This window comes from Podarcis pityusensis (genome assembly GCF_964106645.2).
Source record: "Podarcis pityusensis genome assembly, chromosome: 6".
Taxonomy (NCBI): domain Eukaryota; kingdom Metazoa; phylum Chordata; class Lepidosauria; order Squamata; family Lacertidae; genus Podarcis; species Podarcis pityusensis.
Window position 1 is genome coordinate 61622702 of NC_138030.1, and position 27227 is coordinate 61649928.

Genomic DNA, 27227 nt, shown 5'->3' on the forward strand with positions numbered 1-27227 from the left:
TTTCCTCAGTGAGGGGTGAATAGTTACAAGTGGTTTAGTAAACAGAGTATATCTCTCTTTACACATACTACACTTACAGGTTTACAATTGGGATTTTACTTCCTTCTGAGTAAACGTCTGCTCTACCCCACCTTTCCTCCAAGGATCTCAAGGCAACATTTTATTCTCACAGCTACTGTGCAAAGATAGGTTAGTTAGGCCAAGAGATAACGACTGGCAACAAGGTCACCCAGTAAGCTCTATGGCTGAGTAGGGATATGAAACCGGGCTGTGAGTCTGATGTGCTAACAGACATCAGTGAGTCTGATGTGCTAACACTGACTTTGGATATATTGTATTTCTAAAAATGACTGCATCTGATAATAACTGCATCTGATATTTTGTGTTTCATTTTATTTGGGAGCTCAAGCTCTTTGAAATCTAAGCACGCACACAATTGCAATTCCCAAACAATGTTTCTCTGGTTTTGTTTTTTTTAGTCCTGAAGAAAACTGAGTTGACCATACCAAGTTAGATTGGATGCCTTATCATCTCGCCTATTCACCAAGTTGACCTCCACATAGTTATGCAGGACACTGTTATGCATTTAACAGTGGGCAGCCCACTCTTATAGGTAGTCTTTAGCCGCGTGTGTACAGTTCATTACATGTGCAAAGATACAGGGGCTTTTGTTTTTAGTAGACTACAAGCTAAAACAAGGTCTGTGTGACAAAGAGGATAAAAAGGCAAATGTGACAGGACTTATTTGGGCTGCTGTACTCATTTATTGTAACAATGCTGTAAATAAAGTACCTGTATCTAGATAAAAAAATAAAAAAGGCAAATGGGATTATGGCTTGCATCAACAGAAGTATAGTATCCAGATCATGAAACATAATGGTATCATACCATACAGTCGTACCTTGGGTTACAGACACTTCAGTTTACAGACGCTTCAGGTTACAGACTCCGCTAACCCAGAAATAGTACCTTGGGTTAAGAAATTTGCTTCAGGATGAGAACAGAAATCACGCAGCGGCGGTGCAGCGGCAGTGGGAGGCCCCATTAGCTAAAGTGGTACCTCAGGTTAAGAACAGTTTCAGGTTAAGAACGGACCTCCAGAACGAATTAATTTCTTAACCCGAGGTACCACTGTATTCTGCTTTTTATCACATTTCACGTGGTGTACTGTGTGCAGTACACAGCTGCTCAAGAAGGATATTAACAAACTGGAATGTGTCCAGAACAGGGTAACAAAGATGATGAGTTGCCAAGAGAACAAGGTGAAAGGTTGAAGGGCTTGAGTACAGTTACCCCCAACAGGTGATTAAGAAGTAAGATGATAGACATCTTCAAATATTCAAAGGACTGCCAAATATGTGATGGAGATACTTTGTTTGCTGTTGCTTCAGAAGGTAGGACCCAAGCCAAAGTGTTCAAATTATGAGAAAAGAGGATTTCGACTAAACAGAAATACTTCCTAATGGTAAGAATTGTTTCACAGTGGAACAGGATGCATTGAAAGGTGGTGGACTCTGCTTCTTTATAGGTTTTAAGGAAACGCTAGGGGTGTTATAGCAGTGGTTGCAAGAAGCCAAGGATAGCTGTTGGTGGTTGTGCTTTGTTAGTGCCATCCCAGTTTGGTTGTAACATACAGCTAAGTTTCATGACTTGTTGCTTCCACTTGTGCCAGGACAGGACCAAAGCATGTTGCTCGATTGTGGTAAACCATTAACTCTGGTTTATTGTGATGTGTGAATGGGGTCTGCCTGAAGTAGTATGGTCCACACAGATTTAGCACCTCTTTGAAAACTAGACATAGTTCTTGCACTACAAAGCTGTGTAATGACAGGGGTTGAGTGTCAGTAACTGCTAGGGATGATGGCAGTATACTGTGTCCAGTACTGGAAGTTGTATGTCTCAGCATACCAGTTGCTGGAGAGCACAAGTGGGGAGGTTTTTGTTGCACTCATATCCTTCTTGTGGGCTTCCACATGTGAGGGCACTTGGTGCATTAACTCATAGCATCCAACACACAACCCTCTGATAAAACATTTATGCATCCATCTAATTCCTCATTATCTACAGTAGAGGACTGGAAATCCGGCAAACTGAGTTCTCCTTCCACGCCTGTCATTGGCTTGCTATGTGACCTTGGCTAAGTTTCTTGCTTCCTCATTTGTAAAATGGGCACTAATAATATTTATCCACCTGTGCAACACACTTTCACATCCTTGAATCTATGAAAGGTGCTTCTGTATAAGAAACACAAGGCAGCATTATTAATAATTTCACATGGAGAAAAAAACTTAATGACTATTTGGGGCAGGTTAACGGTTTATTTCGCGAATAGGCAAAATGTTGTAGCAGAGAACAACATGGTCTTGCCTTTGTAAAGGAAGAGAAAAGGTTTAAACTGGGCAAAAATGAACGAAATAGATGGAAATCCTGTTTCTTGTTATCTCCCGTTATTACTTTTGAATATTTATTTTACATGATTTAGTGGCCATGAAAAATTATGGACCAGCAATCAGTAGAAGTCTTTTACGTTTTTCTCTAGAGAAGGAGGAAGATCTGTACTGCAGACTTATTAAAAGTTCAGCTGACTGAGCGGGGCAGGAGAGTGTTTTGAGAGAGAAAAGATGAATGCTTGGATCCTAAATTGCTTCTCCTTTTACATGAAGTACATGTGTGATTTCTACAAATTCCTCACACCGTATCCTACACCTTACTTGAGAATCCTCCAACTCCTAGGAGCAGATTTTTGTGGGGGCACAGGAAGGGGAAAGCTGTGTTTCATTAATGTGAATTTTGTTCTTTTCATAGAAAGTTAGGATCCAAGCCAGTGTGTTTGTGCGTGTGCATATATCTCACTAGCCTCACATATTTATTATTTAATCCTTAATTATTATTACTATTAGTTCAATATATATTCTCCCCTTCTTCCCAAAGGAGCTAATACATATATGTGCTCATGTAGACATATAAATATCCTAAACATGTGACTAAAATTGTGTGGCATGCTGGCCTTTGCTAGGACCTTGAGGTTGTATTTTCACTCCTTATTGCTATAAGGTTTAGATTCTAGCAGAGGCTATGCATTATATCAGTGCTGGAAGAATTGACCGTCTTTCAAGCACCCAAATGAGAATGCACGTACTTGCATGCACTTGGTAAGATTAACTACTCTGAAAATTATAATTTTATTTTGATGGAGGGATTGTGCATGTGGAAAGAGGACATTAAAATGAATTTTCTGACTGGTACTACACCTGCTTACTTGGAAGTGGTTCTATTGTATTAAGTAGAGTTCCAGTTAAGTGAGCTTAGGATGGAAGCCCAAATTTGTAAAGATGGAAAAAAGAATTGTACTAACAAAGTCTACACATGATACTTATAATGGTCATTGGAGTTCTGTTTGTAATGGTTCATGCAGGTATATGAAATTGGACTTTATAAGTGTCACATATTGCATCATGGTGAATTTGAAACTTTAATCTAAATGTTGGCAGAGAGAATTGCCCATGCCTGGCTTGTTAATTCGTCAGCAAAGATCATGACTTTATATGTCTACCCTATGCATTTGTTCATAAAGATTCATGATGCATTAATTGCCTTAATCTAGAGGGTGGTGCAAAATGTGTATGAATGATTTAGGCTGATCATTAATTTAGTTTCCTTCTGATTTTCTTAGAGCTTTATGTTCCTTAAATGCTGTCAGTGTTTTGGAAAGCTCACATTTGACCACTGTAAATTGGTTTATATTTCCAGCACGGCAGTTATTTAATTTCCTGTTGGAAGTCTACATATGTTGAGGCTGTTTACAATTTGGCAAGGTCCCAGAAGAGTCTATGGTATCATTACCATGCTGTGTAGTTTGTTGGAGGCTTTACTTATTAAGGGTCCTATCAGTACTGAGGACTGAATTTTATAAAGCTCTCCTACAATATAAGGGAGTCAAAGTGAGGACAATGTGTGTATTTTTTAAAAAAACATACTTTCCCCAAGTTATGACATCATTTTTAATCTTTATTGGCTTTTTCTTCCAATTAAATGAGATATTAATACTACATGGCCAAGATTCTAGATTTCATTTTGACACAGCATGACAGAGCTCACAGACCAAATGTCTGTAGCAACTTTCAAAACATGTTGTGTATCGGTTCTCAATTCCAGCATCCTGTAATTCGCCACACTGTAGGTCTAAGACTCAGATTGTCTCACATGCTTATCTTATCAAGTAAGTTCACCTCTTTAAGAATCACTAATGTGACACTGCTGTGGGTGTGACTCTGTACAAGACTTGGGAGCTATTTTTGAAGCTCAGGTTCTCCTCTACATATTTATTGAATGCATCTAGATGCAGCCATTCTCAACCTGTGGGTCCCCAGATGTTGTTGAACTACAACTCCCATCACCCCTAGCTAGCAAGGCCAGAGCTCAGGGATGATGGGAGTTGTAGTCCAACAACATCTGGGGACCCACAGGTTGTGAACCGCTGATAGAGGCTGGCGTTATATTTCCTTTCCAGCCCTCCACATCTCTAATGTGCCTTTGTGTATATTTGTCTCCAGACAATTGGGAACCCTGAGTTTCTGCTCCTTGGAGAGATGTGTACATTCATGAACACATAGCAGACATACTTAAGAGTCCACATATGGTGAGGTACAGTGCCTGCCACTTGCTCTCAATTTCTTCCTGGGTGGGTGGAGATCCAAAATCTTGACTTGCATGATCTGACCAAGTGAGCATCAGAATGTTCTATCCTTGTGGTACAGATGAGAACTTGGATTTGCCAGTAGCTAAGACACAACTGAAAGACAGCTTTACACAAAGGAATGTTGATATTAATGTCAGCATTTCATTCCTCCATTGCTGCATGTGTGATTGTTACATCACATGTCTGTGTTTACTTTCTAGGCTTGGAAAGTGTAAGAACGGAAGCCGGTCTTACCTCTCTTCCGCTGTACTGTATTTTTGTACTTTTCTTTCTCTCTCTCTTGGAGAAGAAGTAAGAGGATTCCATGATTGCTTTGTCCTATATACCGGTATATTGCTTAATAAATACTTAGAATGCACACACTCATGCTCCACAATCGTTTCTGCTATACTCTGCTGAGTGAGCGTGCACATGTCTTTTGATATGTGTCGCTGGTGCACACCGGGACTGAATTGTGAACGTCCCAGGCTGCGCTTCATCAGGAAGACGCCCAGAGAGGTCTGTCTCATTCTGTGGTCTGCGTGTACCCCCCAGGCGATCATGTTCCGACAATTAATACTTCGAATTGCATGCAGTCACCAAAACCTTTTTTTAAGTTACATCTTATTCTGATCATATTGATCTGTACATATTAACTGTAACAAGAATATTAATCTACCCTCCCTTTTTGCTTTGCTGTTGACGGCACAGATTGAAGTTGAGATGAGTGTGGAACACTTGGGAAAATACGGTACATTTAAATGTATTTGGGGTGAGTAAATTGATAGTATATCAGTAGCAAGATTTTAACTTTGTTTTAACAAGATTCAACTGTAACACTGAACCTAAAATAAGGAGGCAACAATTCATAGTTTACTTTGTAATTATGGATATATTTTATTTTATTTATTATTAAATTTATATTCTGCCCTTTGTCCTAGAAGAGCCCAATTGCAGACATTAAGTTATAAATAAGTAAAAACATATTTAAAACATCTTAAAAACAATTACACTACAGACTCTAGAATAAACTGTGAATTGGCACTATCTCCTCTGGAAGAAATTCTGAAAACAGCTTCCAAACAAAAATGTGCAAGACAAAAAGATGTTCTCAGCAACACTTCAAAACACAGCCTCGGGCTTCCTACATCATTTGTAGAATTTTATATGGTGATCATATGCATACTCAAACAAAATCAGTTACATTTAAAAATAAGTTGGACCTGCTTTCAAAATAATTAGTTTTAGGATCCAAGTTAGAGACAACACAACTGAATGAAGTAAAAAAAAGGAAGAACTTCTTTTGTTTCCTGCATGTTTTGCTTCTTAGATAATAGCATCAGCTCTGTTTCTCAGCTTCCACTTCTTCCCCACAGGAGATGCAGACTTTAAGGTGTGAAGAAGAGTTAATTAAAAAACAGGATTCTGCTTTTCTTTGTAATTTTTTTTTTAGCACAGAAACACCTCTGCCTGTAATGCTTTATACTTACCTATATGTACTTATCTGGCTGCTATCATCCAGTGTCTTTTTAAGCTTGAGAAAGGATCTTTTTAATTTCCATTTGGGGTCAGAATAATTGATGTCATTTTGACTTAAAACATTTCCAGCACTACAAAGCTTTTAAGGCAACTGAATGTTTCTCTTGCAAGTGAAAAGCCAATGAGACAAACCTGCATTTCTTTTTCAACCCTTTCTGAGATTGTTACAATATTTTGAGATGTCATCATTTTCAAGTGGCTGATTTGATTAATTGTTAACAAACAAACAAAAAACCTTTCAGGAATAGGAAGATTTTAAAAAGAAGAAAAGGTTTGGTTGTTAGCAGAATATCATCAGCCTGGCAAAAAAGCAAACCTCTTAAGTCCTTAGGTAATTAAAAAAAAAAATTACCCACAGGTACAGAAAGAAATGTTAATACTGACAGTCTATCAGTTGCAGCTCCAACAACTGTGCTTAGGGAACTGGGTTTTGTCCAACAGCCCACTCTTAACTATTATTTGTCAAAAGTGGAACTTGCTTCCAAACATGCGTGCAAAGGTTATAATTGCACACATGAGTACTCTTCATAACTGACATGCTATAAATGATTGCTGTGATACAGGATTTATTTTTAAGTACAAAAATAGATGTAAAGCATCTATGACAGTTTATAAACAGGAACACATGACATGAAAGTTTTACCCTTGGATTTCTCCCATGACGAAGTTTCCTCATTAATTCACAAATAGCCAGATATGTGTGGAATCACTGAGGTGGTGCTTGATCCTTTGCAATCTTCCTTGGACATGGCATGGAGGCTGGCAGATTACCTTGATTTAGATATTGGCATGTATAGTGGACCACTGGATTTTAGCAGAGCACATGTTGCACTTTGCAAGATTCCAAGAACAGATCTAGAATTGATCTGTTAATTAATTTCCTTCACTTAGGTGTTGTGTTATGTCCCACAAAGATTAGCAGTGTTGCCACCATTGTTTAACACACCTGTTTGGAGACTAGTGCCATCAGTATCCTGCCAGCGTATACCTTTTGCTGTTGTTGTTGTTGCTTTCTTAACACTCAGTCCGTAAGTTTTTGTCCTGAACTAGTGTTTGTGACCTGTGGGTTTATGACCTGAATTGTACATCCAGTTACAGAGGGGAGAGATAGGAAGCCTGTTTTATTTTACTCAGTGGATGGCAAATGAATCCAGAGCTTTTTGGTCCAAGGCTATGTTCTACATACTAGACCACACCGGAGATTAATATACACTATGTTCATTATCAAAAATATCAAACACACATATAATTGAGTTGTAACCAGAAGGTACAGCTGATTAGGTGGCTGCCTTGCTGCGATTGTTCATAGTCTTTAATTACCAGAAAGTAGTAAAGCAGAACTACAGCTACAGGTGTTTTTCTCATTTCTTTATCTTCTTTTGCATAAATATGAGTGCAGGTCATTCATAATGTGAAATTTTCCAATGGGAACCACTTATAATATACAACAGATAATGGATAACTCAGGCTGCTAGCTATCAACAAAATATGCTCTCAGCAGTTCTTTTATTACCTTGGGGATGAAAACATGAATTATTGAGGTAGGACACTTCCAGTTTCCCTTTTGTTAATTCCCCCCCCCCCCATACATTATGTTTATAGTTTACGTGTTTTAAATACTTTTCAATTGCTATCTTTGCTTTAGCATGCTTTAAAGTAATTTGAACCATGTTGGTGGTCTTCGAAGAGATCCAGAAACAGGTTTGGCTGATATTGTGTAATGTGAATACAATTAGTAGGGTGTTTTTCTTTCTACTTTCAGCAGAGAAAGCTATAATAATAATAATTTTTTATTTATACCCCGCCCTCCCCAGCCAAGGCCGGGCTCAGAGCGGCTTACAAGCAATAATAAAAACAAGATAAATGATTACAACTTAAAAACAAAAATAAAATACAACATTAAAATAATGGAACATTAAAATATTAAAATGTAGCCTCATTGCAGGAGGAGAAGGAAAAGAAAAAAGAAAGAGAGGGAGGGAGGGAATCAAATTGGCTCCAAGCCAAAGGCCAGGCGGAACAATTCTGTCTTACAGGCCCTGCGGAAAGAAATCAGATCCTGCAGGGCGCTGGTCTCATGAGGCAGAGCGTTCCACCAGGCCGGAGCCAGAGTTGAAAAGGCCCTGGCTCTGGTTGAAGCCAATCTAACTTCCTTAGGGCCTGGGACCACTAGGGTGTTGTTATTTATGGACCTTGAGGCTCTCCGTGGGGCATACCAGGAGCGGCGGTCCCGTAGGTACGAGGGTCCTAGGCCGTGAAGGGCTTTAAAGGTCAAAAGCAGCACCTTAAATCTGATCCTGTACTCCACTGGGAGCCAGTGCAGCTTGAAAAGCACTGGGTGAATATGCTCCCATGGCAGAGACCCCGTGAGGAGCCTCGCTGCAGCATTCTGTACCCGCTGGAGTTTCTGGGACAGCTTCAAGGGCAGCCCCGCGTAGAGCGAATTACAGTAGTCAAGCCTGGAGATGACCGTCGCATGGATCACTGTGGCCAGGTCGGGGCGGGAAAGGTAAGGGACCAACTGCTTGATGCGGCGAAGGTGGAAAAATGTCGCCTTGGCTGTTGCTGTAACTTGCGCCTCCATGGAAAGGGGGGCGTCAAGGATTACACCCAAACTCTTAGCGGAAGGCAATGGCACTAATTGGGCCCCCGCAAGAGAAGGGAGTTGGTCCCTCATCCCCATGCCATCCCGACCCAGCCATAGGACCTCTGTCTTATTTTATTATTATAAAAAAATAATACTTGGCAAAGTTGTCAAAACAATCATTTATTATTATTAAATTTCTATACCACCATTCATCCAAGGATCACAGGGTGATTTACAATATAAAAACATAAAAAATACCATAATAACAAACAAATAACAACAAGGCTGTAAAATTGTTGACCATCAAATTGTGGAGAAATATTTATTCAGTTATTACTCAATTCTAGGTAAAATGGTATTAATAATTATGCTGTTTAACATATTTAAATTGCATATTTTTAAACAAATAACTTTTCTGTGACTATTTGCATATTGGGACATCTGCTAAGATCTGCCAGAGAGCCTCTCTTAGCTGTGCCATCTTTAGCAGGGGGAGAGCCTTTCTAGTTCTGTGACTGCATTCCCTCTGGCATACAGTTGGCACCTACTCTCTTCAGTTTTTGACAAGGGTTGAATACAGGCAGCGACCGTTTTAGGTGTGTCTGATATGTTCAGGACCACACATGCGTGCATTGTGCTGAACCCAGAAGTGACCGCAAAACGTCACAAAAAGGGGCGGAACAGGCTCTTTGCAAGCTTTCTCAATAGTGTTTCAAATATACATGATGTTTCTTAAATGCATGGTGCCTTGGAATGTAATCCCTGCATAAATTGGGAGTTGCCTGTCCCTGCTTATGTTGAGATTTAGTTCCGGAATTTATTTGTTTGTAGTTTAACTGCCTTGCTTTCTAGTAATTGCACTATGTATTCTATATTTGTTTTAATTACAACATGCCACTGAATTACATTTGCAATAAGCAACAGGTGAGAGGTGTGTCAAATATAGGGCAGTATTTTAATAGCTAGCCCAATGAGCGTACAATGGGACTTACTCCGCTTCCCCCAATATATACACCATGCCTGCTCTAAATCTGCCCCAGAGGGTTGGAGGAACCCCTAGAACAGATTTGTGATGGGGTGGGTAGGGGAGAAGGAGAGAATGTGCTGTTGCACAAGCAGAAATTCTCAGGCTCAAAATACATGTCACACGGATGTTTGGCGAGTAGCTACATACTCCTTTTTTCTTAAATACTACAGACATAGCCTCTCCCCACCCATTGTTATCAAAATCTCAGTTCATGTTGAGGGGAAGGTTCATTCCCCACTGAGAAACACTCCTCTACACAATACCCAGGGATTCCTCAGTAGGTCTAAAAGAGCTACTTGGCAGGCAACTCCCTACAGAGGGAAATTTGAAAAACGTTCTACAGTAGTATTCCCCAAACTGTTGCCCTTCATATGTTTTAGGCTACAGCTCCCAACAGGGGTGAGGAGGGCACGAGGTTGGGGGAGGCTGTTATAGCGTGCTGTGGAGTCTGAATTTTCGGATTTTGCAGTAAAAGAAGCCTTGCACTGGATTCTTGATGGTGGTGGTGGAGATAAACAGATGATGGAATTGCAGCCAAAAGACAGCTCTGTCATGCTGCCAGAGAGGAAAAATTCCCAAACCTGTGAAGAGGTGGTTACTGCCAACTGAAGAAGGAAAGATTAGTTGCTACCCATGAAATATAAACTGAAATCCTTGTTAAAATTAAACTGTTTACATTATGTAGGTTGACACTAACTGATTCAGGGTTCACCCTCCCACTCTTTCTGCAGAACAAGGTTGATTTAAAAATTGGTATACAAACACTGAGAGAAATAAGAACAGACGGCAGTTTAAAATTTTTCACCAGTCGCCGCCCAGTGAATACTGAAATATGTATTTTTTTAAATGAAATTCAAATGATATAATGGTATCGGCCAAACAGTGTATGCATTCTGATCTGTGGCCTGGTTTGCACATAATACAAAGCCATGATCTGTTCAACAAATCACAATTTATCCGTGGGTTCTCCCACAGAAGATCATACAAGCCAGAGCTTGTCACTCCAGAGTCTGTTTTCCAGGTGGTCTTGCCCAATGCCTTTATAATTCAATAAGCATTTGGGATGGAGTAGCCAAAATAATAATAATCACAGTTTTAAAAAGGGTGGTGGGTTTGTACATAATACACCAAGGTTCATGAGGAGACCACAGACCATGGCTTCAGTTTGTGTTTTGTTGGAAGTAAACGTACCACAGTTAAGCTACTTAGGAAGGTTCACTCATAGTACCAAACTATGGTTTAACAATAGAGTCCTAGAATAGTAGAGCTGCCATCTGGTCTAACCTCCTGCAATGCAGGAATCTCAAGAAAAGCATACATGACAGAGGGCCATCAAATCATGAATTAGTGTTATATGAATTAGTGTTTTACAGGCCAATGACTTTCCAAAAATTCAGCAATGTATCCTGTGACTATGAATATATTAAGATCTTAAACAACACCTTAAGCCACCCTTGTCATGCATTTTCCCACTTCCTCATACACCATGTTCATAAGGTCCTCACTTTCATGTCTATGGTCACCTGCTAATGTCAGCACTGGTTAAGTTCTATATTTTTGTCTCATCACATAAGTAAATGTTCATTCACATGCAAGCCCTGATCTGTTGATGAATGTTTTCTGCCACGCTGCATGCACAAAGGGCATTTGCTAGGCAGTGCACCTCTGACAGCCAGACCTCCATCTTCATCTCTATACTAGGTGGGTCAAATAATGGATAATCTCTTGTACAGCATTGATTAATACAGGATAACCTCTAACTTCTCTTCCTGGACACAGGACACTATATTCTGGTCTTCAGGGAATCGAAGCAGTACATGCTCTTAAGCAGTACATGATCAGAACAATGTAATTGCATAGATGTTTTCTCAAAAGTAAGCCCCACTGAATTCAGTGGTGAGTGTAGCAGAAAGCCACTTCCGGCCTGCCCAGGAGGTGGGGTTGCGGGCTTCACGCCCACCCCCACATGAGCGGGGGCTGGTTTCAGCCCCCGCGAAAGCAGGGGAATCCCGGACGCGTCTTCCCCCCCCCCAGCCAGCCGATTGGCTGGCTGGGGGGGTGGCTTGCCCTATTTAGGGCCGGCGGAGAGGGGGCTCGCCCTCTTTTCGCCGGCTAGCCCCGTTTTCCCACCCTCCCTCCCTTTGGGTAGGCTTTAGGTAGGTCTCTGACTTTGCTATGGACTTCGGTCTGTCGCCACAAGGGGCATGGTAGGAATTTTTCCCAATTGGCAATTTACAGGCATTTGGTTTTTCGCCTACCTCGTAGCAACTCGTCACAACTCCTCGGCATTGGCGGTTAGGCATTGGTAAGAAGGGGTTAAGAGGATGTGGGGGGGGAGGAACGCCATCACCTCCCCCCAGTGAACGAAGGGTGGTCCGATAAAGGACTCCGGGGGGCGTGTCCCTGTCCGAAGCCTATGGAGGTGTGGGCTAAAGGCACGCCCCCGAGCGGTGACCCGGGGGAGCTCCTAGTTGACGTGCCTCAGCAGGAGACTCCCCCTCTATGGTGTTAACCCTTCCTGTGTCTCCAGCAAATGGGCTGGAGCCGGATAGTCGATAGGACCAATGCCTAAGCCAATGCCTCTCATTCCTGAATTCAATAAAGTTGTGGCCTAATTCGCCCATTTAACCTTAAATTATGGTGTCTTGTGTCTTTATTTATCCTGGTGGGGGGCGGGAACTCGCCACGCAAATGTGCCAAAATTGTACATACCAATGCTCAAAATGGCTTATATAGTACAAGAACTACACAGCTTTTATGGGTATTTAAAATATCATTATGTTGATATTAGCACAGTCATGTTTATTTGCCTTGAAATAAATGGTTAATTTCAAAGTGATTAAAACTCTGCACTTAGAGCACCCTTTCAGCTTGCAGCAAACTGAATGTTATGCATCACAAAGAGAGTTAACAATGATAAGTCTTCCCACAGGGCGATTGGCCTGGTTTGGCAGAAACAGCAGGGCGCTAATAGGGCTTTTCTGCTTCACTCTAAACAGGCTAGTCAAGCATCTTAACTTCCCACCAAGCTCTGTTACCTTTTGTACTTTTAATTCCAGCTTTCTATAATGCTGTCTTCTGTCAGAATAGGGGGGAAAGGGACTTGGAAAACATTCAGTTTCTATGCAACAGCATTTACACTGCTTCCCTTTGCTGTTTTTTCTTTCTTTCAAAACTTGGGCTGGTGCGTTTCAGAAGGCATTAACTAATGTATATAGTACAATGAAAGCGAATTTTCAAACATTCATAGCTGAGATTTAAAATATTCTCGTTGCATTCTAAGAAAATAAATCCAAGTCAAATGCTGGCACCTACAGTGGCAATACACATTGTGTAGAGTCATGAAGCTGTGTAATATATTGCCTTAACATTAGTGCTGGTGCCTCTGCCTGTGATGGCATCATAATGCCATTGTACTGATACAGTTAATTATTGATGTTTTCCTTCACTGGTCCCAAGGTGCTGAGCAGCTAATCTCCAGGGGCTCTACACAGACTCTTAGATAAATGCAGTGGGTGGTTTGAAGATCACATGAAATTGTGTGCTGCTAAATAATGTGTGTGTTTTTCAAATGAAAGCATTGTGCTGCATGTTGTTGTTTTTTTAAAAAAGAAAATGAATGCTGGACACAATAGGAAGTGAATACTTGAAAGCAGAAATATTTGAAGACTTGCCTTTTTCAAAGTTTTCCTCTTTGAAGGAGAGCTCAATTGGTGGCTTTGGTTTCTACTGTTTGGCTCCGCTATATCTTGGTAATCTTGGACTGGTGCTTTGTTTTATTAGTTGCTGACTTTTATTATTTCATCTATGACTAATTTGAAATGACTTTTCGTGTTTCATTGGAACACTTAAAAACATATTACTGTTATATGTTTGTTTAACTTTATATTATTGTTCACAGTCTTGTGAAAAATTCTCTAAAATGCAGAAACATTCATGACTGGAACATCAGGTTTCCTTGAAGGCCCATGATAAAAGGGATCCATAACATCAAACAGAGTGTTGTGCTTCGAACATTTGTGTAACTCTTGACCCATCACAGATACCCTTCTGTAGAATTAAAAAGGGTATCTGAACTGACAGAAACAAATCTGCCTTGTTCCAACTCTGCTGTGAGACCTCATTTGGATCCTTTTGGAAAAAAGCCTTACAGATGGAAGCCCTGTATTAGAATTGAAAGTTGTTAGCTAAGACATTATTTAGTGGGGGAAGGGAAGAGAGAGTATTTGTTTCTGAAGAACTTAGAGTACCTGTTGATCTACAAACCCTGTTTGAAAGGACCAGCTGAAGCAGAAAGCCCCAGAGGGTTAAGTGGAGGCAGGTATTCTGTAGACATGATAAGCTATCTGCTGATCAGGGAGTCTCCTGTTTCTGCTTTGGAATGAAATAGTGCGGGGGGGGGGGAGAGAGTTCTATCCCCCCCTTCCATCATTGTGTCCAAAATCTTAAAAAAAAAATCTTATTGGGTTTCTCAGAGACCTCTGGTAGCACTTTGAGCAGCAGCAAAACAATAACACAAAACACAAAAATTGTGCATGTAGGAGTTAAAAGTAAGTCGTGGAGAGGAGAAGCAGGGAGGGTGGTTGGAGTTGCTAAGGCCTCTTGTGTAGTGGAAATATATATATATATATATATATATAAAGCAGATAATCCAAAAAGGAGATACAGAGGGCACTTGGAGCCATTCATTGTTGTTGTTTGCTCTGCTTTCATTCAGTTTGACTCGCTACTTCTCAGTTGTATTAAGCATGACCCAAACTAAAGGGACGAAATGAAATTAAACTTTTATTACTTGAAGGAGAATCTTTCTTTTTTATTTTTAAGATGCCATTAAGCCAGCTTGCAATAGATCTTAAAACACTGTAAAGAAGGAAAGTATTTCCTCTGTCCTGGGGCAGCAGATTGATTCTGGCAACAAAGCATCAAGGCTTTTCTTATGCTTCTTTTCTTATGCTTCTCTTACTGGTTGTGTATCAAATGCTACAGGCCCCCTGCTGGCTCCATGTGTCACTTTTGTTCATGCCTCTGAAAAGACCACAGCTACTGTTGGGTTCTTCATCTGTTGTAGCTCTGACTCCTTGAGGCAGCTCTGGTGTATGTCCCCCCCCCCTTTCTTTTTAAATACTCTTTATGATAAAGAATATTGCATTCCTTTAGGAATCACCAGTTAACTTGGCTGCCTGCTGCTAACTGATAGTTCCCAAGTCTTGGTGCAGGAAAATGTCAAAAGAGTTGGATGACACTAAAATGTCACAAATGTGGCGTTGTGCAGTGTCAATTAAAATTGAAGTGTTGGAAGGCATGAAGTATTCTGTGCCATTTGATGATTAGCTGTTCGTCCCCAGTGGGACAAACAGGGATCAAAATGCCAAGTTTTCAGGAGTGAGATGGATGGCTGAAACACACAAGGCTGCCTTGGTGACTGCCTCCTTATTGTAGCATGTGCTTCCTAAGTGGATCTGATACGGTTTTTTCTGGGGGCTTATATTTCCTGCTTGATCTGAGCTACTTGAATGTTGCTGTGGGTTGATGTTAAGTTACTTGTTTTTTTTATCATAGTTTGCCTTTCTATCATAGTTTTTATTCCATAGGCCAGGAGTGGGCAGCCTATGACCTTCCAGGAGTTGCTGAACTACAACTCCTATCAGCCCCAGCAAGCATGGCCAATGGATAGGGATGATGGGAGTTGTAGTTCAGCAACATCTGGCAGGTCAAAGGTTCCCCACTGTGTCATAGGTAATTTATGTAGCCTACCTTGAGAACTCTCTGAAGTATATAAGGCAGGGCTGGAAATTCTAAAACAAATAAAGTTGATTAATGTTATAGAACTGTAGTGGTGCTACACTGTTCATCAGTCAGTTCACGTAATCTTTACATTGTTATCTACATCTTGTTTGGCCTGGGAAAAAGTTTTGTTGCTCAAATGTTTTATCTACTCTTTTGCTGCCATAATCCGAAGTACCGGTAACTCAGCTCTCATGCTTTGGGATCCAGCTGGCAAACTAGTTCACCTGAAATGAAGTTTGTTTGTGTTAGATACTTGTCAGGGGACTGCCATCAGTGCCGGAGGGAGAGAGCAAAATCCAGAGGGATTCCGGAGAGCGCCCTGGGATTGGAAGAGGCAGCCCATCTTCTGGGGAAGAGAATCAGCTTAGCACCAGTGGAGAAGGGGGGCAGATGGGGGAAGCGGCGAGGCGGTCCCATGACTCCTTGCCGGGGACCAGCGGGGAGAGTAGAGCTCCTCCGCTGCCTACGCCCTCCTTGCGCAGAAGCCTTTTGCGCAGAGAAAGTAGGAGGAGACTAGGCGTCAAAGAGCTTCTTTGCTGGAAGAAGTTTAAGAAACGCCCACTGACGGATTCTGCCAGCGATTGAGACAGCCACGGGTGAGTGGCTGTCCGGACAGAAAAGGTTCACTCAGGCAATCCAGCCAGGTGTTTGCACCGGCTTACGCACGAGCAACCCCTAGAACCATTACAATACTGTTATACATTTTTACTATACATAGTTGCCCTGGGGAATTGTGTAAGCCTTCACTGGTCACCCTTTGCAATCCTATTACAGTACTTGTATAGTACTTGCCTTCCAGATGACTCTACCTTTCTAGATCACATAACTATGCTCAAATCTGCTGAATTTTGAAAGCATTTCTATATTACAAATGAAGCATTGTACATGCTTTCTAGAATATGTGAAAGAATGTTTGCGTATGGATATTTTAAACTTAATATTTCAAAAATTCTTTGACAGCCATTCGACTGTGGAAATCATTCGTCCACTTCTTAGCTATGCGGTCCTTATTTATATGACACACACAAGTGTGCCCATTCCTATGTAGAATGTAGGCGAGCTTAGTAAGCTAGTAATGGGCCTGCTGAAGTAAATATGTTTTTGAAAATAAGCAAACTGGTTTTATCTATTGCAGTGTTCCTTTAATAATCAGCAGAGTCTTGGACATTCAGCAGCCTTTGCGTCTATAGGTTAAATAATGGTTTTGGAAGTCCAAATAACAATTATGATAAGGGCAGGGCTTTAACCTAGATACCTGTTCAATATGGGTGCAGTATCATTAGGCACACATTTTGAGGAAAGTAATATTTCTATTTCTTTTTCCCCTCTTACTAGGTTTGGAGAGGGGGGTGGCAGAGAGGAAGTTCAAAGCTTAAAGTGGGCACTGTGTTAATGGCTTTATGACTGTGTCCCCAGACACAGTAGCTAATTGATAGCTGGCTGAGCTGGCAAACTTCGTTAGTGTCATTAGCACTTCTTTAAACAGAGAAGTTAATTGTGCTGGGGATGAATCTGCTTCTGTTCTGTGTAGTAATAGTGAGGTTTCTACACAGGAGTGAACTGAAAAGGAATGAAAGAAATCTGTGAACGCTTCACTTATCCAGATATATTTTGAAGGTTTTTTACCCCATGCTTTTGATAGCTTTCAGACATTATATATATTTTTTTTCTGATGGCAGACTGCCTCAGTGACATTCTCTTTTATCTGGAGACATCTTTTAATTATCACAGCAGTATTGGGTTGGATCCAAGGTATTCTTCGGCATGCAGAAAGTGTCTTCCACTCACCTCATGCCAACTTGTTGTGGGAGGAAAAATGAAACAAAATCCAAATATGGCCTTTCACTGGCTCAAGAGCTTGTGCAACCTCTTGTAAAAGCATCATTATGAGAACTGCTATAGAGCCCATGTATTATGATGCTGGTCAAATGGTTATTTGCATCCATTTCCTTTCTGCACTTACCGGTAGTTACATGGCTCCAGCATATTGTGTTTTCATACATTCCAGATTAACAACAGAGTACTCTTGAGCATAGTATCCATATTCCAAATGACTATTCCAACACAAGCCTAACCAAGATCTATGCAAAAAATTAGCTTTCTTAATTTCAGGTACAGTGACAATTTTTTTAAAAAGGAATAGTGCTCCTGCACTTCTTGCTAGGTAGATCAGGGTATTTGGCAGATACAGCATTTCTTATTCCAGCACCACAAACTGAACAGTAGGCTGAAATGTTTGTGGGGTTATGTTCCAGGGGTTCATGTGCAAAAATTACACAAAGCTAGGAAGACCCCAGAACTGCCCCCTCCCTAACTTAGCAGGCTCTGGGAAGATTGCATGAGGCCTCTGGAAGCCGGTGGCTCCTGAGAGATCCACCCACAGTCTTCCAGAGGTCTACCTTGCTTACTAGGCTCTGGGAAGGTCACATGAAATCTCATGGGTTCTTCATGAGCTCTCGCAAGATCTTGGGTGGCCTCTTCTGGCTGTTTCTTGCTGTTCTCCATTTCTTTATTTTCCTGCCACCTGCGCAAAGCTGCAATCACATAAGTAAATCATGTTGTGGGTTTACTGCTCTTAACACATATGATACAAGAGCCCTGTCCTCTGAAACACCCCCCCCCCCCCAGATTTCAGAGGGCATCTCTATGTAAGTACTTTTAGTAGTGTGGCACTGTAGTCTAAACCACTGAGCCTAGGGCTTGCCGATCGGAAGGTCGGTGGTTTGAATTCCCACGATGGGGTGAGCACCCGTTGCTCAGTCCCAGATCCTGCCCACCTAGCAGTTCAAAAGCACGTCAAAGTACAAGTAGATAAATAGGTACTGCTCTGGCGGGAAGGTAAACAGCATTTCCGTGCGCAGCTCTGATTTACCAGAAGCGGCTTAGTTATGCTGGCCACATGACCCGGAAGCTGTACGCCGGGTCCCTTGGCCAATAAAGCGAGATGAGCGCCGCAACCCAGAGTCGTCCGCGACTGGACCTTACGGTCAGGGGCCCCTTTACCTTTACCTTTAGGGGACCATCATGGACTGATTGATGGATATTGTTCTGCTTCTGAACATTTCTGATATATTGGAATGGGTAGAGTTTATTATTGTCTTCCCCCATATCTCACTTGACCACTTCAGTATGCAAAACTGCAAGTAGCTCATAATGTTTGTTCTGCACTTCTAAGGAGAAGTGGAATTCTCTGCCCATTGACATTAGGTCGGTGCTGTACTGTTTTTGACACCTGCAAAAAAACTTTTTTGTTTAGGCAAGCCTACCCAGATATGTAAATATGCTGTGAATGTAACTTTATTTTATAATGTGTATTTTTAATTGCTGATTTTATTTATATTTATATTTTAATGTTTAGGTCAATCTTTTTTACAATATCAATAATTTTAATGTATATTTTATGTAAACTGCTTAGGGGTTTTTATGATTAATGCAAATTCTGTTAAATAAATAGTCTGGCTTCGAATGGAAATAGTTTCCTGCTATTGTACATTGTGAAATGAGATGGTATCTTGAGTTAGAGACTTTTAAGCATTAGGTTTATGGGGAAATATTCTATAGAAGCACTTCTTTCGCTTTGGCAATCTATTTTTATTTGCATGTGTTTAGAATGAAAATCATTTCATTAAAAAGCAATTTGTATATTCTGGAAAAGTTTTTTGTTTTTTTTTAAAAATCACCACCACCACCATCATTATTAAAAATTGAAGATGCAGTCTATAGGACCCGAAGTTACGTTCTCAGCAAATTCCATGGTGTTTGGCTGGCTGTGTTCTGAGATTATGAGAACTTGAATTCCTTTACATTCACAACCATATTAAGTTCTCCTCTGGGAATTAATTATTCAGTATAACTGTCATACAAATTAAGAATAGATTTCTTCCCACATCATAAATATGTTTTTGCAGTTTCAACTTTTCCCAAATGGGAAAATGCCATCTTAGTGTGTATGTGTATCCAACACAGTAGTGTTGTAACAAACACTGATTGTGCATGCCCATAACAAATACTGATTGCACATGCAAGTACTTTCAGCTTTGAAAGGAAACATCTCTATTATAAAAAAAAGTTGATTGTAGTAATGGATATACATGGTGAGATGTATAGTTGGTAAGTAGTTATGTTTTGATTTAAATGTTCCCCCCCCCAAAGAAGTCGCAATCTGTGTATATGTTGGCACATTCACTAGTGTGTTTCAGCCTACTAAATTTGTCACACATGGATTGAACCAAGCACAAAATAGTTGTGAGAGAGATTGCTTTTTAAAAATAAAAAGTGCAATACCATCCTTTTATTTCAGTCTTTTCTACTGCCTTGCATGAGAGCGATTTCTAAGTATTACCATATGTCCGCGTTGGTCTTCAGAGCTGCATAATAATTTCTGTGCTTTGCTCCCTAATTCATGGTAGAAGAAGGCATGCCTGCTATTGAGGCGGCTAACCTGTAACCTTGCAGCCACAGCCAACATGGACTTCTCTTTTTTTAAGAATTTTTTTTATTAACCGACCAATCACATCAAATCAAACCAAATTACATAAATTCCAAATTACACAGCCGAATTTTAAATTTTTGTTGGGGGTACCCAGATTTCAAGTTCCGAAGGGGATCCAATCAACTTCTTGCTTCTTACTGCTGTTTTAATGTCCACAAATCTAACCTTATGATGTTCACAGTACTATCCAGTCCTTTCTTATTGTTTTTCCACATCTCTTGTTGTTATTTTCATATATTTTTCCTTTCTCTTTGTGACCTCTGATAGTCTCCACAAGCTGGTTAGAACATTTTGTAATCCTGCGTGGATATTATTTTTTTTATCCAGTAGCCATATCCAGACATTTTCCATATAACATCACTTCCATACATCAAAACAGTCTTAGAGTCATTAATCTTCACCAATCTGCCTCCTTTCTCAAAACCTCTGAGGAGATTCACCAGGAATGCAGTCTGAAAACAAGTCCTTTCTTCCTCCCGGCTATAAATCCTTTGGCAAGATGGCGACTCCGAATTAATTGCTGTGCCATTCCCAAAAGCTCTTATTGCTTCTCGATCTCCATAAAGCATACTTTTGGTTAAAGTTTATCTCCACACAGACCTTAATCATCCTGTTTGGGTCAGTTCAACCGACGGTTCTAATGAGGAGGGGTTCTTGTAAATCACATAGAAGGAAAGTAAAAAAGGTCCCCCCCCCATTCAGTCCCATTGTCAACATACCCAGCCTTTGGTGTATCTTCATCGTAAAATATTCCTGTTTCTCCAACCTGTCGTCTTCTTTCGCAGAGGTCACTTAAATTAGCAGACTTCACTCCCCTTCTTCACTTGAAATATGTGCATTTGCTTCTTTTGTAATTAATTATTCCAAATTGCTGCAACTAGTGCGCGATCAGAGACAGCGTCCAGGAGAGCCGAGGTCCACACGGGGGCATTCTGCCTAGGGCCCTCACCCCCTTCTTTCGAATTAGGGGGTGATTTATGGGCACAGCAGGCAAGGACAGTGTTTCCCATTTCCTTGGGGCAACAAGGGAGGCTGCCTACTCCCATAACAGCCTCTTAATTACCCCGTGTGGGTCAGGGAGATGGTATTGTCGGCCATCTTCCAATGCGACCCCTAGTGCCCCCCCCGCCAATATGGACTTCTTAAGGGCTGCATTATATATGCTGTCATACACATGTGCCCTCACACTATTGCTGTGATGTTTCCCTTGTTATAAGCCGGGGTGGGGAAACCTAAGGCCCAGTGGCCAAATGGAACCCTCTAACTGGCCCGTGAGACTCTGCTCAGCCTGCTTTGCAGCCTCCCAGGAAAAGGCAGTTGTCCTCATGTCCTTCTTGTGACTTCCCATAGGCTGTCTACTGTGGATAACATGATGCTTGATGAGTTAGGCCTCTGGCGTGATCCAGCAGGGCTCCTCTTAAGACTATGCTGCCTTAGTGTGATTTAGTGATAGTGCAGAATATCACAGTGTTGCTCTTGGTGGATATCTGGAAGGGAGTACACTATGTAAATGCTTCAGTGAGTGCACTGGCCTTCCTGTTATGTTCTAGGTACAATTCAAGATGCTTGTTTTGATTTGCAGACTCCTAAATGGCACAGCTCATTTACCTGGCTCCACAGTTTCCGTTCTCAGTCATTGCCTGTCCCATGTATAATATCCGTATGATAAGGTAGACAACAACAAGTGGTTGCTTCCTTGCTCTATGATAATGATGAAGCACAGGGCTTTCAAGTGGCTACGCTCTGCCTCCACTATTGTAGGTTGTATGCTTCTGAAGACCAGTTGCCGGAAAATGCAAGACTTCTCTTGAGCACAGCAAGTATTTTCTTATGTTTTTACTCTTTCTCTGAATGTTTTCCAAAATCTGTGTCTGAACACTTTTTGGAGACTTTGATAGACTTTAATTGCCAGAGATAAGTAAGGATTATTTCAATAACTTGTAATTGTTTTATATTGGGATTCCGTTCATATATAGTCACTACCTACTTTGATGAATAGGTTGAGATGGAACAATTTATGAAATAAGAAACATGCACAACTTCAGTCAGTGACTCCCGAGGATTCTTTCCATGAAGAATGATGGAGTCACATAATAAATTGAGGGATGAGTAACTTGTATGACCAGCTGTGATAACATGGTGGTATTATATTGTATTTGTTTTGACTGTGTCCACAGAGAAGAAGTGATCTTCATTAAGAACCTGATATCAGGTCTTTGCTCAATGAGGGGCACACTACGCATTACATTGAAGCCATGTGTAATGAAGGCCTTGTGGCCCTTTCTCACTTGCAAAGTACTCTCAGGTCCCAGAATGCTGTGTGTTGGGAAAGAGACAGTAAGGGAATAAATCACATGCTGCCTTTGTCTATTGCTTAAAAAAAATGGTGAACAACTTATCATTTTTTTAATGTGTATTAATAGAGATGAGAGTAAGAGTTCCTTTCAGTAACGCTTTCAAAATATGCGACCTTCCCTCCCTCCCAGTGCGAGATCATATAGAAGAAATAGTAATTGGCTCAGTCTATGATCAGGTTTCAAGAAAAAAAGAAAAGAAAATATTGTTTCAAGCTGCTTTGAATGCTCTCATATTCAAATGTGAAATGGGCTGGAGGTACATGATATGACATGGCAATTTAAGGTCTTGCTTTAAAGGACATGTGCTTTTTATTCTCTAAGCGACCTCTTTCTTACTTTACTGTAGGGAAAAGGGAATGGGAAGTTAACAACCTTGTCACAAGTCCCTAGTGGGCTATAGGGTTCTACTGATGGTCTCCTCAATGCCCCCACAGGAATGGGGAAGTTAGCAACCCTGTGTGCTGCAGGACTACACTGATGTCTCCTCAGTGCCCTCATGTTACAAATAAAAACTGGGAAGTTACCAACCTAGTCTGCTTCAGAGCTCCACAGATGTTTTCTCAGTGCCCTCAAATGTTAAATTGCTGGCATTTACAAGATCTGACAGAGAAATTCTTCACGTCTGGACTAAATTTCTAACTATACTTGAGTGGGCGGGCAGATTGCTGAAATTCTTACTATATGGAACAAAAAGCACTATTCAGAGTCTCTTAGATTTCCTGCTTGGAGTGACTGAAGAACTAAAAATATGTAAAAATAATGGATTGCGAGATGAGACTGTGGCTTCCAAAAACCCGAACTTTTCAAAGTACCTAAAACATCTACACAATTTAGTTCAAATCATTACTGCTTTCCTTTCAGATGAGTTTGTAAGGTGCCATGAAGGAAACTCCTGTCTATTTAATTAAATAAATACAGAACGCTTTATTAAAAGGAAGTGTAGCCTCAAGCTGGTAGACATTTTCTCTTGTCACTCTAACTTAGCACAGTAAAACATTTTTCTTTCTCATCAAATAGCTGTATGTGTTTTACCTGACCTGTTTTAACATGGCTGGTTTTACTTAGGACTGAAAAGGAACAAATGCTTTTCATCAACTGATGCCATTTGCAGGCATGAAAATTGGGTTGCTGAGGAGGGGGGAAAACCAAGAAATAAAAGGGTTTCTAAAACAGAGTTCTGGAATGATGTTTAAAACTCTGGAACAATGCTTTAATGAGTTATTTGAAGGAGTTTTACATTGTTTACTTTCTGAAAGTTAACTGATTTTCTTTCTTTTTAAAGTAAGTAATACAAAACACTTGAAATAATTGCAGAGAGATATTGTTTTAGTTTTATGTCCGCACTAAACATTTAAACTGTCCTCACTACTTCAAGCACTGAAAAAAGGAGCTATAAAAAATGTTCTCAGGTCTTAGTTGGTTATACTTCCATCTTAAATAGAAGGAAGCCAGGATAAATGCTGGATACTGGATTTGGACCATATTCTATATGTTCCTTCTGCAAATGTCACAAAATTGTGTAAAGTATTGATTTGCAGCTCTTGCTTATGGAATCTGTCAGAAATATTCTGTCTTTATTTGTGGGCCTCTTTCAATCACTGACTTTTTTGAAGTGAATTTCTCTTAACCAGCTGCGAAGCATTGTTTTAATACCTACTGTTAGTTTCCTGATGATCCATGATATGTCTGAAGCCCCCTCCTTCTTCAAGATGGGAGCAGTATGGAGAATTCTGTCCCAGATCTCAGGTGTCATGCTCCTGCCAAACTTGCGTACTGAATATTTGGATAGACGTGCTTTTGGCAGCTATTTGCATGAGGAGGAAGGCTCCCTCTATCAAGAATGGGATTACTTTGGTAGGTGGCTCAATGTTCCCCTATCTTCCTACCAACAATCACAATCCATTCAAATACACAGTGTGGTGATCACACAGGGCCCCTGCATGTTTGACGGTCTATTGACCCTGTGCCACCACTGCAGTTGCTTTTTCCGCTGCCACCACTCCGTATCTCACAGGGACACACGGAGTCCAGTCAGTTGTTAACATTAACAAATAATCAAGTTTATTTTTAAATACAGGAACAAGCTTATGGTTACAGTTAATTTTTCTTGGCAGTTTCTTAATCTTAGTTCGTATCGACTTCAAACTGATTATTCCCAACTACCGTATTTTTCGTTCTATAGGACGCACATTTCCCCCTCCAAAAACTAAGGGGAAATGTGTGTGCATCCTATAGAGCGAATGCAGGCTGCGCTGCTAAGCCCAAAGCCAGAACAGGAAGACGGAGCACTGCGGAGCGCTCCGTCTCGCTGTTCTGACTTGGGAACAGCCTTGCTAGCTTCTGCAGGACAGCGGGGTGAAGGCACCCCGCTGCCCTGCAGAGGTTTGCGCGCAGCCGTCCCCAAGCTAGAGCAGCGAGACGGAGCCCTCCGTCTCGCTGTTCTGGCTTGGGAACAGCCTTGCTAGCTTCTGCAGGACAGCGGGGTGAAGGCACCCCGCTGCCCTGCAGAGGTTTGCGCGCAGCCCTCCCCAAGCTAGAGCAGACGGCTGCGCGCAAACCTCTGCAGGGCAGCGGGGTGCCTTCACCCTGCTGTCCTGCAGAAGCTAGCAAGGCTGTTCCCAAGCCAGAACAGCGAGACGGAGGGCTCTGTCTCGCTGCTCTAGCTTGGGGACGGCTGCGCGCAAACTTCTGCAGGGCAGCGGGGTGCCTTCACCCCGCTGTCCTGCAGAAGCTAGCAAGGCTGTTCCCAAGCCAGAACAGCGAGACGGAGGGCTCCGTCTCGCTGCTCTAGCTTGGGGACGGCTGCGTGCAAACCTCTGCAGGGCAGCGGGGCGCTGCGCTCCAAAGGCTTCAGGGATCTTTGAGGCTGGCGGTGGGGGAAAGCAGCGCTTCCCCCCACCGCCAGCCCCACAAGCTCTGGTGAATGTACCTTGAACGCACCTTGTTTTGGAGGGGGAGAACAAGAAAAAAAATCTTTTTCCCTGTTCTCCCCCTCCTATGATCCGGTGCGTCCTATGGTCCGGTGTGTCCAATGGAGCGAAAAATACGGTATCTATCTGACTCCACCTAACAATTCCTCTCACTCTCTCACAATACAACTCTACCAACCCACACCTAATCCTCCCTCTTCCTTCTTCAACTCCCAAACCTTAACTGACTTTCAAAACCTCCCACTCTAACTTTTACTCCCCCCTTGCATTCCCACTGGCCAATCACATACTCATTCATTTAACCCTTTCCTATGAGGCAAATGCCACACACAGCAACCCAAATTGCTTGGATTGTGTCATGTCTAGTTTGGCCTCAGACAACTTGTGTTGGTTTTGAAAGTCAATGAAGGCTTTATTTTCATGCTTCTTGCTGACCTTGGAAGCCCAGGGTCACAATGTGGTGTAAGAGGAAGGTTTTCAGTGAAGGTACTTTTGTTAGGGCATGGCGTAGAGGTTTCTCTTCAGGTGTCCTTATTCAGTGTGTGTACGTCAGTCATGGAGTAGCCCAGGTTTGACGCAGTAGTAGTAGGGCCATCAGTCCAACCCTCACACCTTCAATTATGTATCTTCTCATTGGACTAGGTGGTTCACAACTTAATTTCCTTTACAGGAGTGTTTCATTTTGTTTTTAAGGTGGGCGTGTGATCCACTGTTAGGGCTGGGAACAAGCTGAAATTATTTATTACAATTTATATTTGAATAATGAATTGTTTTACACTACTAGTCAGATGACAGGTAGATTCTATTATACACTGTTACTGGAGGAAAGGTTTACTTTAGTGACTATTTTGTGCTCTTCTTATAACCAAGCACGCACAAGTTCTAATTTCCTTTTGTATAATCATAGAGTACACTGTTCCAGGGCTATCTTTCCTAAAAATTCCTGCTGCCAAAATGTTTATGATGGAAATACTCTAAGTCAACTGTTTGCATAGTTTCATACTTCAAGGGTCACAGCTTTCTATGTATAGTGCACACACAACAATACCTTGCTGCTCTTAAAAACTTTTCTCCCTTTTTAGACAGTGTCCTGAAAAAACAAAAGGATGCTCTGATTATGTTGCAGTAAAAATAAACATAGTGCAGTTTTAATTGTTTGAGCTGATGAATTTGTCTACAACAAAAAGAAAAGGCAAAGGCAAAGCAGACTTGGCTGTTTATGGCATAGTCTCACAAGAAGCTGGACTCGTCCAGTAAAAGGCTTGTTATCCTTACTAGAATTTATGATAATAGCAGGAAGGCTGTTAGGATCAGTGCTAATTTAGCACTGGGATGTCGTAAGAGATTAAGAGTAGACTATGGTATTATGTATTTATTCAATCTGCCTCCCTCTTCTGCCCAGCTTCATTTTTTTAGCTGTTCTTAAATCCTGTTATGCATTACATCAGTATCTGTATTAACTCAACTGGAGTTTGCAGTCTGTTAGAAAATCCTGCTGGAGTTGTTGTTGCTTTTGTTTTAAATCAACCATTAAATGTCACTAAGGGTTAATTTCTGATATCCCAAATTCTCATACTTGAAAGCCAGAAAGAAGGGCAACAATTCATACTTTTTCCTATTGTGGCAGCCTGTCACTTAGTTTGAGTCAACAGGACTTGCCTTTGGGAAATCATATCTCAACTTTATAAACCAATATATGTATGAGCCTTCTGCTTACACATGTAGCACTTCCCTCCCTCCTTTCTAATAATGCCTTAATTAAACCCAGCAGTTACCATAGTTTCCTATTCCATCCAACCAGGAAACTGGCTTGTTCCAAACCTGGTTACC

At 41.2% G+C, this 27227-nt stretch overlaps 1 protein-coding gene and 1 long non-coding RNA gene across 3 annotated transcripts in view; both read left to right on the forward strand.

Annotated features, from left to right (window-relative positions):
* The window catches only part of ROR1 (receptor tyrosine kinase like orphan receptor 1), a 157583-nt gene that overhangs the window by 16672 nt on the left and 113684 nt on the right, over positions 1-27227 (forward strand). The window lies entirely within an intron of this gene.
* Positions 1-27227, forward strand: part of LOC308480423 — a 72243-nt gene that overhangs the window by 2383 nt on the left and 42633 nt on the right. The window lies entirely within an intron of this gene.